Genomic DNA, 13,670 nt, shown 5'->3' with positions numbered 1-13,670 from the left:
AAAATGCAATGAATGGTAGGATTTTAGGGGAGAATTCCACTGACAAATTCACAGAGGAATTTGGATAACAGAAATACATCTAGTGGAATAAGTTGCATCACTGTGTAGAAAAGAAACACCTGAACATTCCGTATTAAAGGAGCTTGTGCAGTGAGTACGGAACAAGAAATTCAGTGTAGTTCTTGTGATTTTGTTTCCTTACAGGTGGTGGCTAATTTAATTCCTGTGTCACAGGTGCTTCAAACCAAGTTTGGCATTGGGTAAATATGTGACTCAGCTTAAAACAGCCTGACTCCTATGGACTGTGAAAGCATGGTCACCCTTGTTTGATGAGATACAGTGGGCACTTTCTCATTTTTATCATCTTTGCTATGTTGGTAGAAATGTACAAGTTGGCAAGCATTCACATGTGATTCATACCATCTGATAAACACAGCTACAGAGCAACAGGCATGAACTGTTGTTGCTCTGAAGTTTTAAATCTTTTAAATCTGAAGATTTAATAGGATTTTTTCAATGGTTTTGTTCCATGATAAGACTAAAATGACTTCCATCTATTTCTCAGTGAGAAACGCAAAAGTAATTTTGTCTGTGTTCCTGCCTTTCAGGGCTGAATCAATTAGACTGTACTTCTATCTGTGCCAATTCAAAGGGAGAAATCAAAGAATAGCGGTGGAGTTGCAGCATATCTGCTTTGTTTCCTCATAGAAAATATCATCTACGTGAGTGAATCCAGACTGAAGAGGAATGGGAAATGGAAAACGTAAGGAATCCGTTTGTCAGTCTTTATGGCTGACAGACATAAAGTCTTTATGATTCCATCTGTATGACTGAAACATCTTTGGGTTTTGTCTAACAACATCATGGTCTTACAGCAAATTAAGGACAAACCTAAAACTTTTTGTTAAGACTGCAGGTTAGTTATCAGGGACCTCATTAGCAACAAATGCATCTGAAAAACAAAAAGTGATCTTTAGTATTGTGTTTGGCATCAGATCTCATCTTTTGGAAGGAGAGTCAGGGGGTCTTTGTTTATCTTTTCAAATGTTATCTCTCATAAGTTAAAAATAAGGGTTTTTTTGGGGTGGCATAAAAAATAATGCTGGAAAGTGAGGTTTTATCTGGGAAAAATATTATTTGACAAATTTTATCTAGGATTGTTTAAAAATGTGCTTCAATATAATTTAGAATTAATGGAACATAGCCTCGATAGTCGTGTGCTCTTAGCAATGCAAAAACATCAGAGAAAGTACTTTTGTATCATCCTCCGACTGTAACTTCCTTCCCTTTCCTTCTGTACTTATTTTCAACTGTTGGTACTGAATACCATAGAGATGAACATTTAAAACATATGGAATGTAAACTTTCCCAGGGACCCTAGTGAGACATATTATGAATCTCTGCACTCTTCTAATCTCCTTGGAAAGCTCATATTTCTTATATATTTCACCTGCCTAATGCTTCAAAGTGATAAGTAAAGTGAGTTAGATCTCAGCTGCATTCATGAGATTTTCACGATTAGAAAACAATTGCTTTCTTTGCCAACAGGTATCATTGTTTGTCAGTCTCATTTGAAAACTGAGATGAATCAGCATTGGAATGGAATTATCCACTGTTACATGGAAAAAAAAAATTGCATTCCATATATATTATCTACAATATATAAAGGGAAATAAATAGAGAAATTTGGTATTAATAGAGAAATTCAGTTTTCAGTGTTATCTATAATGACATGATTGATTGCCAGAATGCACTTTTGAGCTCTGAGAAACATAACCATACGGAATTGTACTAACTAAAATACAAGAACTAAATAGATAAGGAATCTAGTGACAGTATTAGAAAGTTGGCCCAACATCAGAAGTCCAAAAGGCAAAGTTTTTTTTGCATTTTTTTGTTAGTTTTTTTTTTAAAAAGAACAATAATGCACTGATTTTTAAACATAACCCTATTATTAATTCTTTTAGTTATTATTTTAGCAATAAACCCTTTGTCTGAAATCAGAAGTCAAAAAGGACTTCTTGTCTTGAAGTACTCTTTTAATTCCACTTACTTGAAAAATTGAGATAGAAAGTTTTGAAAATATGTCTGTATTGTAATGAAAATATGGTTTCTATGAAATGGACATAACTGTCTACTAAATACCAAAAATCACAATTTAAGTCAGTATGTAATAGTAGCCTTGTCAAATCTCTCTCTTTCACGATATAAATGTGACATACACAACTATCAATAGATCAGAAACAGATCCACAAGTCCTGTACACCATAATTCATTCTCCAACTTCTGTTAAACTCCGGTGCATCAATGATTAATAATGTTTTAGAATAGTAGCACAATAAAAAATTTCCAATAATATAATCCATGCTGTTCAAGGAATCGCTGCACCATCCCCTAATAAGTTTAAAATTTGAATAGTCTCTGTGACGACAGAATTTTCCTGGAAAAAACACAGCTGAAAATCTTATTAGGAGTGTGCTGTCTGTTCTGAAAAAAAGTAAATTTCTGAAGTGCCAAACCTGAAATACCATTATTTATTCTGTAAAAATAAATGCAACAAATATGCAATAAGATATACCAGATGAGAGCACAACATTAGACCTTGACATCTGTAAACTATTACTAAAGTAAATTTTTTTGTTGCTATGACAGTTATTCAGTTCTTTTGCACTAAAATGTTTTAGTGGCTGGACTCAAGCAAAGTTCAAAGGGAAGAGAAGTAAATGGAAACATATTTTTGGAAAATAAGAGTTTAAAATCTTATTTATTATTGAAAAAAAATCAGATAAGACTGAGTAGAATGAAATATTTTATTTACTTAATTTGATTTTTTTAGTCAATATGTTCATAAATATGAATTAAATTTACCTTAATTTTCATGTAAAAAACATTTTTGGACTTGTTTTTTCACTAGTGGAAAAGGTCTACATATTAAGAAATACAGCTTCCTCACAGGCTTATTTTAACAAACTCAGTGTTGCTGCTCTTTGTCGCAACGTACAAGCATAACAAATACTTCTGCCTCTAAAACTTTGGTTGTCCTGGTGGAACATAAATTAAATTCACCATGAAGTTCCAATAATTAGATGCTGACTTCTTTATTAGTAACAGAATATTCAACGCTTAGGAAACAAAACCATAATATAAGGGCAATGTATTCTGACTGGTTAAGAGGCTTGAAAAAATATCATTAATAAAGGAATATATATATTTTTATAGAAAACTTGTATGAACTTTACAAACATCATATAATGGGTAAAATGACAGCAGAATGTGATGACAGAAGAGTATTAAATATGACAGGGCTACCATATGTCTTTAATTCACTCTGCTAAGATGTTACCTGGTAAACGGCAATTTAAAAAAAAAAAAAAGATTAAAATATGATGTGTAATTGCCAAAATATTTCCATTACTTTTATTGAGGTTTCCAGTCAGTACTTCAGATTGTGGTCTGAAAAATCACTTTATAAAGAAGAAACTTTAATTTGAACAGAAGAGTATACTACACAGCTAAATGAGACTCTTAAATAAGAACAGAGAAATAAGTTTGGCAGTAACTGTACAAGGGAAATGTGCACATGACGTCTTCTTCCTGTTTTTCTTTTAATGGCTATGGCAGCATGGATTTTTCAGGAACACTAAGCATTTGCGTTTATCTCTCCCAGATGCTTAAGAGAACATAAGCCCTTTTTCTTTTATGTTTAGAGTGGGAAACATACTGAAATCAGTTTGAAAATCATGTTTAACTCACTGTTCTAATAATCCCGTAAGCGCATTGCAGACAGTATAAAATATCTGTGATTTTTCAGCCTTCAAGACTGGTAACTTACTGCATGTGGAAGAGCATGACGATCCATATTCAGACACTCCAAACTTCCCTCCAGTCTCCAAACTTCCCTCCAGTCTCCAAACTTCATCTGAGAGGCAAGCTGGGCCCTCCTGAAGATCGCTAAAGGATGAGCTAGAAAGAGGTCAGACGCTGTGCGTCGCAGAAGCCACGTGAAATTATGGTGCAAAAGTAGCAAAAGATATATAAAAGCTTTCACTATTAGGATCAGAGGGGTGTCTGCATGCACCTCCATGGTGAGGGATTGGCAGGCTGCATGACTCACAACAAATTTTTTCAGTGGCCTTTCTCAAGATTTGGTCATCAATCAAGGATGTGTACTTGGAGAACAGACACATAATTCTACTGTTGTAAAATGGTACTTCAGAACGAATAAAGTATGATTGTGTTATAAACTTGCTACCTAGAGGGAGAACTCAGTACATCTGAAGAATTTCTAGAGCATTTATTTTGATGACAGTAGCTTGTTACACTTTTTTTTTTTCTAAAAGACTAACTTCAAATGGTCTTAAAAAGCATTGGGTAAATTTCCATCTACGAGAAAGATGTGTACCAAGAAAGCAGAGAGGAGATTGACGAGCTACAAGCCAACAGTAGAGCCTTTGCTGATACAAATTACAGATACAGCATGTGGGAAAAAAAAAAAAGAAAAAGAAAAAGAAAAAGAGACTTGAGGAATTATATTCTACATTACCTCTATAGTTCCTAATCTTCCTAATGTCACCATGTTTATTCATTCCACTGTATTAATATATAACATAACTTCACATCCTAAAAAATAAAAAAAACAAACAGTTATGCGACTCTTTCTCTAGAAAGTTTGAAGGGAACTTTGCAATTGTTATCTTTATTACATCTCTTTTACATTGTGTTGGCTCAGCAAGTTTGTGATCTCAGGTAAAGAAGTATTTGAAATCTGTTGGCTGTATGAAAACAGCAAGCTGTTGGAACAACTGGACTGACTTTTAGAATCTGTCTTACTTGAGAAGTTAAAAGGGAGACCCACCTTTCATTAAACAATTTATCAGTTAGGAGGTCTGAAAGGTGGGCTTGCTCTCTTACTTTCTCTAGCAGCATTAAACATTTTACACTTATGAGAGTGTAACTTAAAAGATATTATAAGAAGTTTCTTAGTAAACATAGAAGTTGCTTCACTTTCTTGAAACTATAAAAAGTTTGATACATTCTCCAGTGAAGTTAATTACTACTGAAATCAGTATAAATCAGTTCAAGACAACGAAGCAGTGAGTAGGGTCAGATGCTTCGGAGAGGTGTAAATATCTAAGAAAGTGAAAACATGCAAAGTGTTCTGCTGCCATTTAAAGACAGGTACTCAGGGTTTTATTAAGAAATGAAGCATTAGAACTCATTTCCCCAGAGGTGTGTGCTGGTTTACAACATATTCTATCTTTTCTACATACTTCGTGACTGTTTTTACTGTACTGAATTTTTATCTTCTCTTTAATGAAGGGATACACTAATAATTATGTTTACTCTTACCAATTTTTTTGTCAGTAGACAAAAGTTTACTAGCTGTAATTGTATCTATTTGTATTAAAACTGACTACACATTATGGGAAATACATAGGTGATCAAATCATATGTATCATGTTATACACAGGTGATTAAATATATAGGTGAAGGGAAGGAAACATTTTCCAAGAGGAAAATAATTGATTTAACTCACTTGAAAACTCTTAGATCAATTCTCATTTCAAAAATAGCATGTTAAAATAAACACATTACTTATTCTGTGATTAGTTTATACCCCACAGCACAGCACAGGGAATATATTACACAGCAGCAGGGAATATATTATCCTCCTGCTCCAAATTGTGCTTTGGAGGAGGATTGCTTGCTTTCTCTCTCTCTGTTCCTGTTTCTCTCTCTCCCCATGAAGGAACCCTACAGAGGCTTCTGTCTTAATGCAAGGACTTAGTCTGCACGAATATCCCTCCTTTGGCTCCCCCCAGTTAAATTTCTCAGCATGTCCCATGCAGGATGTAGACCACACTGGAGGCTGAGGGCCAATTATGCCTCCTTCCTGCCCTTTCACTTCTCAAATGCTTTGTTTGCATACCCTTGTTCTATTTCCCCTAAAACTACCCTCCGCTCTCTCTGTAGACACACACTTTCTATAAATTTCCTGTAACACACAACGCTGCTCACCTTTTCGTACTTCGGTCTGATAATTACACCTGAAGAAAAAATGAGAAGGGCTGTGCATTAACGGAAATTTATCAAAAGTGCATGGCTGTTCTAATTAGTCCCCTCCAAGCAAGCCCGAGACACCACCCCACTGCCGTCCTCTCGACACTCTGAGCGAAAACGGTTCCTCAACATGGTATCTGCTGCTCTTATTCTGTTCTCAGTCCATCTATAATTTATCGGCACGAGCCCCCTCAAGCCACGTACGTTCCTCACAGAGTCTCCAGCAACAGGAGGATCTGGGATATAGATTCGACTCTGGTGAGATGTGTTGCCATGCATTTCTTCTTTTATGAATAGTTTGGGAAAGCACTGTGGATTTTACTTCCCCTTCCCTCTCCCTGTCCGTCCCGTCCCCCCCCCCGCCCCCCCCATTTTTTCTTTTTTGATATTAGTAGAAATAAATGAGCTCCAGGTAACATCCTCGCTGGGCATACTGCATAAAATTCAAAGTATAGGTCTGTAAAAAACTTCCCTGTTTTCTAGGACTTCAAAACTGTTTCATATTTAAGCAAATCTGGAGAATCTGGTGGGTTCAGGGATTACAGTGTGTAAACAAGCTGCAGAAATTTATAAGCGAAGTGTGGACTGAAAGAGATTTAAAAAGATATACTTCTAAAAATGCCTGAATTTCCTAATATAATATACACACGTCCACTAGATACAGATTAGCCCCATTTAAGAGACTGAACAGCAACAATGAAAAGCATAAACATGTAAGCTACGAAGAGAGAGGGAGAGAGAGAGAGAGAACCCAAAGGTGTGTTCTACAGAAACAGCAGCACAATTGCCTCAATTATCATGTAAAGACAGAAAACAGAACTCAAGAAATAGAAGCTGACATGAAACATTTATCTCTGGAATGAAATAATAAACTAGAAAAAAAGTTAACTGAAGATATTATAATCATTGATTTTTATAACATTTGACGATTTTTTTTAAACGCTTTACGGTAAGAATATTCTACCAGAAGTCAGAGCTGCCACTCCATAGAAAAAGATAGTGGAGAATAGTAGACTTGAGGAGAATAGCCTTCATCAATCAAAGAAAAAAAAGTTACTTATAAGTACTCTGTTTGGGGATGTGTTTGGCCAATAATAAATAACTCTATGTGTCCTACTGTGGATGTGGATTATAGAATCATAGAATCATAGAACGGTTTAGGTTGGAACAGACCTTGGAGATCATCTATCTCCAACCCCCCTGCCATGGGCAGGGACACCTTCCACTAGACCAGGTTGCTCAAAGCCCCATCCAGCCTGGCCTTGAACACCTCCAGGGATGGAGATTATTGCCTCCACCTTATATACTCTACAGTACTTGCCCCTGTAACAATATATTTACTTAGTCGTTAGTGAGAGCAGACATTATGAATGACAGATATTTTTCCCATGTGATTCTGCATTGCTTTCACCAGTGCTTCCAGAGCCTTGTTTTGTAGCTACCCACATCTAGATGCAGATGAAATTTAGCATATTTCATATTTTTGATGTCGCTGTATTTAATCATTGCAACATACCAAATAGATCATCTATTCAAAAATCACAGGGCAAGCTCTCTTCTCTTCCTTTAAATACTTTTATTTTGTTCTAATGTAATCATATCAAGCCCATTTAGTTGTTTGAATGGGCCTCTGGTAAATACGCCACAGCCCATTTAAACAGGTGTGCAGAAAGTCCTGTTTATCTCCCATGAAATGTGTTCATATTCCTGCTATGCCTGCCGGACTCCCTGAATTACAGAGAACCGCTACTTATTTGGATTCTTATCCTAACATCCGCCTCACATAACACACATCAATTCAGACAGTACCTTTTTCTAAGACCAACACACCATACTAGTACAATGCATTTGTCCCCTCAGTCATTCTACATAACATCAGGGTGGGGGGTATTTTTTTTTCAGAAAGGTATTTCCCCAATCTAACACAGCACAAAGTATTGAGTGTGTATCAGCCACTAGAGCAGGTAAGTTCTGGGATCGATAAGACTCATTATCTCAAACATGAAGACCGGATAGAGGGTTTATTCACTAAGGTCAACAGAAATCTTATGTTACTAATATGTGGGGATTACAGACATTGCTGTTCTGACACAATCAAGTTTTAATCCCTTCTAATACTATGCTTGTTTCTGCATGCGAATGAATTAAAATCCACCAAATGATGCTAGCTTCTTCAAGCGATCATTGCTTTTGAGCAACCACTTTAGCACAGAATCGTTTAGGTTGGAAAGACCTTTAAGACCATGAGTCCAACCATTAAGCTAGCACTGCCAGGTTTCCACTAAACCTTGTCCCTAAGCGCCACATCTACATGACTTTTAAATACCTCCAGGGATGGTGACTCAACCACCTCCCTGGGCAGCCTGTTCCAATGCTTGTTCCAAGGCTACAGAATAATTTGATTTATTATTTAGCTTAACAGCTAAAACAATTTTTAGTTTACACTGTGTACTTAATGTCAAACAGAAAAATATCTTTTGTAATGATAGCCTATAGCTTCAAAGTATATAGAGTGAATGACATATTGTTAAACTGACCACAATAAAGAAGAGACTTGGTGAAACTCAAACACTGGTCTTGGCCTGAAAAACCCTCTAAAAACAGAACTACTTTTGATTAGGACAATTTCTGCATGGACCACAGATGAGGCTGAAGAGAATTGTCCTTTAGCCTGACGTAAAATACTCGTCTGACTTGGACAATTCAGTCAATTTGCTTCCCAATGGTAAAAGGAGGACTAAAATATTTGAATATTGCAGAAGGTCTTCACTGAGCTTGAAGTGCCTGAGTACGATGCTGTGTGTGCTATAGGCAAGCCTGGCCGCATCTCAAAGACTAGTCCCATGTAAGAGACAATGCGATCGTTGTCTAATGATCTTTTCCATAGACAGGATGGAGCAAAAATCTGCGCTGAGCTAGGTCATCTGGATTCTTGGTTCAGATAGTATCATTTTATCAGTAATATACATTCCCCATCTATGAATCTCTTGACAGATCGTAAAATTACTTTGAAGAAGCAAGGGGGGGGGGGGGGGGGGGGAACAAAAGGAAATCTGACTTTTAACTAATTAAGCTTTATAATATCCCTATGAGACATTTCTTATTTATTACTGGGGAACTGGAAGTGTGCTTCTTATCTTAATGTTAACTGGAGCTGTAGATGCTCCGAACCTTAAAAATAAGATCATTTCTTTTGATGCCTGAAGTGGCTATGAGGATTTTGGCCTTAGTGTCTATCTTTGAGTCGTACATTGAGTTACCGGCAGAAATGAAAAAACACCCACAACAAACTAACCAAAAAAAAAAACCGCACACCCCAGGCTCACCCTCAGCTCTGTGTTTTAGCTGCAAAACTTTCTTTACCCCTCAGCTTTGCATTGCAGGACTGTTTTCGTATACCTACTGAAAATACATGCAGAACTGTACGAGTAAGTACGTCCCGTTTCAAGAGCTCTGGGGGGTATGTTAGGAACTGAATTGTCCTAACACATCTTAATGACTTTAGAGCACAGCTTTGTATTTTCCTGTCATTGTCGCAAACTGACAGGCTCCACTCCTGGGAGGAAGGTGGAAGCCAAAGCAATGTCTGCCAGCTGGTTCACAAAGATGCTGCAGTGTCAGCTCATTAGGGAGCCAAAGGGCCAGATGGTGAGAGAGATCAGACCTTTGAGTAGATTCCCATTCTCATCGCTGCAACCGCCTGCAGCTGTAGTTGGCGCAAGCCAGTGCATTTTTCTCCATCTTTCTGCGTGCAATTACTCAGCCCGTTACTACTACTAGGACGCAAAAATGAATGACGAACTTCAAAGATTTATTAAATGAAATCTCAGTGTTTCTCCTTAGCATTGCTGAATCCAGCAACCTCCTGTATTGATCCCACTCAAACAATACTTCAGCTTGTTGTTCATAACGCTATTCTGTTTTCTCTTCTCTATTTCCTTTCCAAAGCAGCTGTATTCAGCCCTGCTTCTAATGAGCTTGGTATTCACCTGCTTTGCATTGAAGTAGACAATAAAACTTTGCTCTGGATGAGAGGGTAAGGAAAGATGCAATTACAGCTTTGTCCTATGTGAAACTCAAATTTTATCCCTTCCCCCCACCAATAATCTGCATACTCACCATAACAGCAGATGTGAATCACATCATCGGCCAACTCCGCCAAGAGTAGAACTCCAAAAAGCAGTAATAATAGGGAAAAATGGGGACATCAAATAGTTTAAATTGCCACCGACATACACGGAAAAGCTTCACCTTTTCCTCATGATAATCTTTCCCCGCTGCTGAGAACAACCCACATGAAATATTTTCACTTCTGACATTTCTTCTCCTGACACTGTTAGGTATCTGTAAGTGCACTATTTGCTGCATAAGCGTTATTATAATGTCCCTTTTTGAGGACTAATGGCAGCCTGGAGGATTACATAGACCCATTGCAACAGGACCAGAAGGCACTTCGCTTGCATTGGGCTCAGATGACTTCTGTCACAGGCAACCACTTCACATATTGCCTTTTGTAAATTTGCTTAACTCCTCCTTAGCAACAAATAGCCATTTTGACCTTCACTTCTCACATTTGGAACTATAGCTTCTCTCTCTGACAGTTAGAAACCTTCTGCAATTTTCAGCCTACACATATTTACCCGCATGATATGCTTATTTGCTATGATGTAGTCTTTGTTCCTTACCTTATATAGTTCTTTTCTCTCCATGGTGTATATCCATTTGCAGTAGTTACAGAAGCAATGATACCTCCCTTAGACTTCTGCAAACTCAGCTTTCCTTTACTTTGATTATCACCCTATAATCCAGACTGATTTTTTTTTCTTGCTTTCTTTCTTCTTAAGAAACGAATAGTACAGGGAAATTATTAATTCCATATTTAATAGGGGTAGTAGTCCCCAATCTTCAATGGAGATACTTCACATGTGATATGTCTTAGGGTCGTATTTGATTTTTGTCAGGCTAGATCAAATTGCTGACTTACAGTTACATTAAGAAAGTCAGGTATCTTTCCTTGTTAATGAGGAATTAAAAAAAATCTTCATTAAAATTTCATATTTTATCTTATATATAAGCTGTGAAATTTTATCCCATCAACATTCTTTTTCACATATTTCTCCTACAGTATATTCTGGTACTCCCATATAGCTAATATAAGAATATAATTACATACGGTATACAACATCCAAAAAAACCCCAACAACAAAACCCCAAACAAAAGAACAGAAAGGGAAGTTAAAACTGAGGCCTTTCTTCAAACAACTACACTGGTAGCACAACCTGTAGCTGGTTCCTTAGCTGTCGGTCTTATACTCATCCCTTCCCCTTCCAGCTGAATTAAGAATTTTCAAAATGGAATTATGGAATTATATCAAATATTGTACTCTCAAAAAAGCCTTATACCACTTTCTTGGTTGAAAAATCAAAAACTATCAGTGAGTTCTGGTATAAACTTTCTTGGATACATGGGCAGTGCAACAGTTAGAACATTTCCAATTTCTGACTTCTCAGATTGACACAGTAATCAGAAACCAGTTACTTTAATTCTTAATCTTTCAGTCTACCCATTAAGTTTCATTGCATGGCCTGGACTTCAGTTCAGATGAGAAACTGGTTAAAAATTTCTCTCATGTTTTGGCAAAACAGCATAGAAAAATCTTTCTTTATATTTTTTCTTTTACTGGTTGTTCATTACCTGCTAAAGCTGTCACACAGACTTTTGTTTTCAGAGATTTCTTAATTCCAAAATGACAACAAAAAGGTTAAAAGACACACCAGAGCTTTGCTGCTTGTTTTCTGTACTTAGGATGTGACATTTCTCCATCTAATATTGTATACTCTAGTTTTTATCCAGCACACACAGGTGTTCCATTATGTTTAGCATAAATTAAATCAGGTTTACTCAAGAGAAATGCAAAAGAGCTAACATTAGAGGGCTGTTTTATATTCAGAGAAGAATGAAGTCATTTGAAAAAACAACATTAGTTCCTAGAACTGTATTAAAAACATTTGCGTTCACCTGTTTCCAGAAGACGAAGTCCAGTGAAATATACTTTTCAATGCCTTTGAAATACAGAAATCAATTTCGAAAGATCACAGAGAGAAATAAGGAGCCCCCTGACTTACAGAGAGGCAAAGATTTTAAAACAAAAGGATTTTTACATGCTGATGCAAGATATCTGGGAAGAGCATAAGGGCAAACCAAAAGTTAGGAAGATGTTATTGGAAAAGAGAAGCTGGGAACACTTGGTAGACTCTGCGGCACATGAAGCCTGTCCCAGAGTCCTTTGCCTGTCACTGCCAAGATAACAGAAATGCAACTTTGAAATTTAATATTTCTATTTGAATATAAATGGCAAAAAACATGCAATTTTTTTCTGACCTTTCAGAGTTAAGGACGTAGCTTTAGTTCACAAATCCACTGTTCCAAAACACGTCAATTCTGCATGACAATGAGTGTGATCTGGTTGTTTGAAATACAGCATTCCAAAGAATTCCAATACATCATATAACAGGAAACTTCTAACAATAGTAAAACCTTGACTATTTACGTGCCCATACATTCCTGTCACCTCAGAATGGTACGTAAAAATAAGAAACCAAAAGGAATCTAATCTGAAAAGCAGTATTGTTAAAAATACAGGCCTGGATTTTCATATCTTTATACAGGCCTCCCTACTTGTAAAGTCAAGGAATTTCCATCTATTGGCATTAATAAGCAGTTATGTAAATTCATGAGGGATTATCTAAATGATGAACATTTAGGAAATGATTTCTCATTTCTTAAATCAATATATGTGAAAATAATCCCATTATTAAAAAAAAAGAAACTGAAACCCCATTCTTTTCACAAAACTGGAATACATGTAATTTCGAAAGATGTTCCTTTAAATGAAGTCTTTCTGATTATAATCTGAAAACCAACTAAAATGAAGTGATTGATCATCTATTAGAGAAGGAATCTAATTTTTGGCTATTTTGGCCAATTTTATTAACATACAGAATTGCCCAACATTCATCAGAAATCGAGCCATCCATGGCAATACAGATCTCTTTTCTTTCAAGAAAATTCCTGTGAACAAATCTCAAAGAAGGCTATCACATCTAAAAGCTGCTAGGTGACTGGTTTGGGTTTAGATGTTAGCTAGGGACCAGTTCATAATGTTAAATAACAGTTTAAAACCCTTTTTTTTTTCGTCTTCACAATGCATGTGGACACGAGGTTCTTCTGTCATGAGAATAATTTCTTACTAATGCTCAAACACAAATTTACCCCCAGGCTACTCAGCTCACTTGCACTAGGTAAAACTTCAAGTATTAGAACACCGGAGCCTAATGTCATGGAAATAATTATGCTGTCAGAAACCCAAGTATAGTAGAGATTTCCCTCCAGAGTTAAATACCTGTTAAGAGTTTAAATAATTCTATTACTTTAAAAGTTGCCAAGGATCAAAGAAATGAATAGAAAAATTTAACCTTACATGAGTGAATCCAAAAGACTTATTTTAGTGTTTTAGGAGGTGTGCTTTGACTGAAGAGTTAAGGTAAAAATCAAGAAGCTGAATCTTTCTCACACAGTTCGCAGGTGTTTAGGAATAAGTTTTGTCAGG

The sequence above is a fragment of the Vanellus vanellus genome (assembly GCF_965231255.1).
Source record: "Vanellus vanellus genome assembly, chromosome: 4".
Classification (NCBI taxonomy): Eukaryota; Metazoa; Chordata; class Aves; order Charadriiformes; family Charadriidae; genus Vanellus; species Vanellus vanellus.
This window is presented reverse-complemented; position numbering follows the sequence as displayed.